General features: G+C 35.1%; 1 protein-coding gene across 3 annotated transcripts in view; it reads right to left on the bottom strand.

Annotated features, from left to right (window-relative positions):
* The window catches only part of LOC106869327 (neuronal acetylcholine receptor subunit alpha-10), a 64,996-nt gene that overhangs the window by 45,161 nt on the left and 14,031 nt on the right, over positions 1–5,804 (bottom strand). The window contains exon 1 of one of the 3 annotated variants that reach the window (XM_014915031.2): positions 2,849–2,893. The exons of the other annotated variants lie outside the window; for them this stretch is intronic. The gene's annotated coding sequence lies outside the window, so the exon portion shown is untranslated. Of the gene's footprint in view, positions 1–2,848; positions 2,894–5,804 lie in introns of those variants that run through there. 3 annotated transcript variants of the gene reach the window in all.

Genomic DNA, 5,804 nt, shown 5'->3' with positions numbered 1-5,804 from the left:
TCTCTCTCTCTCTCTCTCTCTCTCTCTCTCTCTCTCTCTCTCTCTCTCTCTCTTACACTTCTAATGTGTGTATGCGTGCGTGCGCACAGTTGTACGACTGCTACAGTTGATTTTATTGCTCCACAACATAGATTATCATCGTCCAGTCTGTTTCCAGTAGAGTGCTTAATTTACTACTATATTTAGTAGTATTTACTATTGGTTGTGATATACTGAGTAAATGTGGTTGTATTTATAGATCTTAGTAGTTTGTGTGATAAACTACTATATCTTATTAATATTTATTATTAGTTATACTGAGCAAATGTGGTAGAAATTATGATAATCACAAGTTTATCAAATGATATAAACTTGTGTTCTTCATAATTTCTCAAATGTATAAGAAAATATAAATATATGTGGTTGTTTGTGTGTGTGTGTGTGTGTATTTGCATATAATTTTAAACCAGTTTCAAACTAATTGCAACAATTTCTTTATGTTATCATTATATAAGACACCATTTTGAATGAGTGTAGGGAAAAAATAACTAGTTACTGACGACACCACTGGAGACTATATAACATATGCGAATTCTTGGAGAAGGAACGTTGCTCCATACTTCAAACACTGCAGATTATCATGTTATCTAGGGAAATAAAAATACACAAGACTTTCTAAAAATGTAAAGGTCAAACCGTTACGCAAAATTTGAAGAAAATAGCAATTCCACATTTTTAAAGAGAGCCATTCATTTACAACTTAGCTACCAAAAAGAAAAACAGAAAAAAAAGAACAAAGAGTAAAACGTCCGCCAGGAAAAAAACACATACATACATGCGTTTACACATACATACATATATACATACACACATACATACGTTCATGCGTATACGCATACATACGTTCATGTGTATACACATACATACACATACATATGTACATACATGCGTATACACATACATACACACATACATACATACATACATAAATGCATACATACATATGTACTACATGCCAAAGATGGAGCCTTGGAAACCGGCTCCCTCCTCAGTGGAAGACTTATAATTATTTAAAAATAAGAGACATACATACATACATACATACATACATACAAGAAAAAACATTGCTGTGAGTTCGTTTTGTCTCGTTAGCTGACGTGTGAGTAATTTCATTTTAAAATCAGTTGAAAGGTCAAGTTGAAAAATAACTTTATAAAACCCAATTACTGGAATTTAAATGAATTGTTTCATTAATTCAAACTGAATTAATTGTAAATCAATCTTTCTTTCAACTCCATCTAGATTCAGTTCAATAATGAATCAATTTTTATAAAAGTCAACAGTATTATATTCTCAAGTGTTTTAAGTGAAAAATTGTATTATAATTAATCCTATTTCCCTTTTAGTTCGTATCTTCTTTTGTGAAACCTTTCGTAAATAATGAGTTCTCTATCAGATAAAAGACCAGAATTTTGTTTGTGGGTAGTGGGAGAGATGCGATCGATTAATTACGTGATCCTGTCTATTTTATCGACCACAAAAGAATGAATGGCTAAGTCAACTTCCGTAGAATTTGAACTCAGATGTAAAGAGCTGTGACTAAATATTGTAAAATATTTTTCCCGACGTTTTGCTGACCCAGCTAAACTACCACCCTGATGTTTTCAAAATATTGGCCACTGCACAAGTCCATAATAAGCATGACATCTTTTCTACGTCTACATTCGCTTCTCTCCTCTTTTTACCAAAAATCATTAGATTTGATTTTCGTCGCGTTATGTTCAATTAAAGTGTCTTGAATGGCTCGAGAAATGAAATTATTTAGAATATAAATAGTTAACGCCATATATTGACGTTATTACTATTGTTATTGTTGCTGTTGTTTATCTCCAGGTCAGCCTTGATTGCAAAATTGTGTACGGTAGCTATTTTGGATGTGAAAATATAACGCGTAGGAATAAAGTTTTAGGTGTTTGTAAAACAACCCCCTTTTCTTTTGTTGCCTACTCACGGATGTTGAGGGCAAAATTTCCTAAGGCAATTATTATTGTTTTAACAAATACTGGGGAGAGAAACTTCATTTGAAAATGCTTGAAAAGATTATGTTTCGAAGAGAAAATCAAATCTACACACCATCAAACCCAGTACTAGATTGATATTACAACAACAATAATAATAGTAATAATAATCTTCTCTACTCTAGGCACAAGGCCTGAGATTTGGGGGGAGGGGGCCAGTCGATTAGATCGACCCCAATGCTTCACTGGCACTTAATTTATCGTCCCGAAAGGATGAAAGCAAAGTCGACCTTGAACTCAAAACGTAGCGACAGGCGAAATACCGCTAAGCGTTTGGTCCAGCGTGCTAACGATTCTGCCAGCTCGCCGCCTTAACAACAACTACAATAACAATAACAATAAGTATGGACTTGACAGAGCAAAAAAATGATCCGACCATAAACTCGAAGGCATCATCGAAAATGATAATGCAAAGATCTTATGGGATTAGTTTAAGAGGTTAAACAGTTGTGGTCGCTAAAAAAGGTAGTAGTAGTACCAGTGATTGTCGGAGCCCTGGGAACAGTGAGTAAAAATCTTGAGAAGTACATGGAACAAATAGGGGCTGCAATAAAGGTGGAGCCCTTGCAGAAAGCAGCACTGCTTGGAACTGCTCGAATACTCCGGGTGGTGCTCGATAAATAAGGGGTGGTACCTTAGTTCATTGGTAGTGAACAACTGACACCGTAATACATCTCCAGCGTTAGAAGCTGTGCAAAGAAAATATAATAACCTTGGCATAAAAATGTGTGGGGGTGGGGTGTTACTACTAAAGAAAAATAGAATTGATAAGATGGGGGGAATTATATTACCAGACAGGCAAGTTATGGAGGAAATTGACGACAACGAGTTGTTAGGCATCCTGGAAAGAGACCAAATGAAAGAGAAGGAAATGAAAGAAATGATATCAAAGGAATATAAACGGAGACTGAAATTGCTGTTAAAAATAAAATTTGAGTGGTAGGAATCAGATACTGGCAGTCAACACATGGGCCGTTACAGCTCAGGTATAGAGTGGAGAAGTGATGAACTTAAGGAGCTTGATAGAAAGACCAGAAAAATGATGACACTACTAGGAGCTCTATACCCTAAAAAGGTGACGTGGACAGCTAGTATCTATTACGAGAGAGATTAGTAAGAGGCCTTATTAGCTGTGGATTGTGTGTGAAAACCGAGGAAAATAATCTGGCATACTATGTAAAGAATTCGAAGGAGAGATTGATGGCAGGAATATAAAAGGTAAAAAAAAAGTCCTAAGCAGTGATGAAGCGAAGGGATTTAAACAAGACAGACAAAATGACATCTTGAATAAATGGAAAGAAAACAAAATGTACGGTCAATTCGTACGGGAAATGCCTGAAATAATTGACAAAGATAAGATCTGATAATGGACTAGGAAAAGCAACTTGAAAGTTGAAACTGTAGCCCTCATCTTCGCGGCCCAAGAACAGGCACTGAAAACGAACTATATGAAGTTCAATGTTAACAATTCAGTGACTTTCCTACTTTGTAGGTTGTATGGTGAGAAAGGTGAAACAGCAAAGAACATTATTAAAGAATGTAAGATGGTCGCGCAAAATGAGTTCACGAGCAGGCACGACAGCGTTGCCAGATTGGTTCACTGGAACTTCTGTCATAAATATGACATGAGCAGAAGTGAGAAATGATATGACCATCAACCGGAAAAGGGTTGCTGAAAACAAACCATTTTAGATCTTGTGGGGCATGGCCATCTAGTGTGACCATTTTATTGTGGCTAGAAAACCTGACATTGTTGTAAAAAGCAATTACTGTGCATATTGCTTCAATTACAAAGCAATTTACTGTGAATATTGCTTCACCGTGGGATCACATGGTGAATGAGAAAGAAAGTGAGAAGATGGAGAAATATTAGGAGCTGCAGTTAGAAAATCAGGAAACTATGGAGAATCAGGCCTGTAGAAGTGATATCGATTGTGGTCAGTGCATTGGGAGCGGTTAGTAATAGGTTGAATGAATGGTTTGAGAAGCTGGGAATTACCATTAGAACGGGCTGTCGCAGCAAACAGCCTTGTTAGGAACAGCAAGAATTCTAAGGAAGGTGTTCGAAAGTTGAAGAAAGAATGACCCAAAAGACCTTTGGTCATTTGATTTGGTCTGTTCTTTTGGTATTGTGTTGGTATAAAATCTGCCAGAACAAAAGCGTAAATGAAAATAACAACAACAATTACCACCACCAATAAATTGTTGTTATTATTATTATTATTATTATTATTATTATTATTATTATTATTATTATTATTATTATTATTATTATTATTATTATTATTATCTGACACTATTGCTAAAGTCTAACGAAAGTAAGATGAGCTGAGAGTGTAGAATTTGAGATGAAAATAGAGTGAAAATAACCTTATTATAGAGATATGTCAAGTATCAATCTACCTTTTCACAAATGTATGTATGTGTATGTATGAGTGCACACACACACACACACACACACACACACACATATATATATATATAGGCACATACATACATACATACGCAGTACATATATTTATATATACATACATATGTACATACGTGCATACGTACATACATCATACATGCATACAATCATACATGCATACATACATACATACATACATACATGCATACATACATACATACATGCATACATACATACATACATAAGGTAGGGCTTTCCAAAAAAGTAACGAATCAACTAGCTCGCACCATACGAATACAATCTATTGGTGGAACAGCAAATATCTGCAAGATTTTTCTCAAGTTTAAAATGTGACATTGCTTTTGTTATTTACATTCGCACGATAGAACTTGATATCTTAGTTAAAAACTATTTCCTTCCTCAGGGGAAGAATTTAAATGATTAACATGCAAACAGAGAACGAACAAACAAAAAAGAATGATTTCTATTATACACTGAATTCAAATTGACAGAAAGGGAATTTATAATCTACGTGGATTACTGTTGCATTCACTGGACAGTTTAGTTAGCCGAGTGCTTATAAAGTATACGCTTGGATTCTTTAATACCATTTCTTCTTCAGTATACACATACACGCGCGTGCGCACACACACGTCTTACAGACACGTTAATCAGATACCATTTCATCCATCCAACTTAATAGATATAGAAATGCTATATATAGTGTTTTTTTGTGCCAGTAACTCAGAAAATTTGTCTGTGGCGTTAAAATATAAGATAATAAAAATAGAAGAAAAGTATTTGTTAATATAAAATATCAAGAAACGGGAATAGTTCTTGCTATTCAGCTTGCAGCAGGAGGTGGAGGAGTGGGGGACACTGGATTTAAATCAAAGATCTAATTAATCGTTTGAAGTATGATTGTATATTATTGCAGTGGTTAATGTTAACTGCATAACACATAACGAGTCCCACGCAATCATCAGACATACCGCGTTCCCTCAAATATATTCCACCGTAGTAAGTAACGAAAGGACACATTGAAGAAAGTAGCCCCACATGCCCTTAAAGCAAAGAGTTAGAACACCTTTAATTATAAGTTTGCTCGATCAGGCTAACCGAGGTTTAAGTGGCCCAAATAGACCGATGACTTCAGTGATTACACAATAAACTCGTGTAAATATAGAAGCAAATTTTGTAAAAATTATATATCAGAAAATTAGATTGATTGCTGAGAAGCTGGTCTTGGAAAAACACAATTTACTTGCATATTGAACATCATGCATTGTGTGTGTGTGTGTGTGTGTGTGTGTGTGTGTGTGTGTGTGTGTGTGTGT

Source organism: Octopus bimaculoides, chromosome 17 (assembly GCF_001194135.2).
Source record: "Octopus bimaculoides isolate UCB-OBI-ISO-001 chromosome 17, ASM119413v2, whole genome shotgun sequence".
Taxonomy (NCBI): domain Eukaryota; kingdom Metazoa; phylum Mollusca; class Cephalopoda; order Octopoda; family Octopodidae; genus Octopus; species Octopus bimaculoides.
Note: the sequence above shows the minus strand (reverse complement) of the source record. Positions and strands in the feature narration are given on the sequence as shown.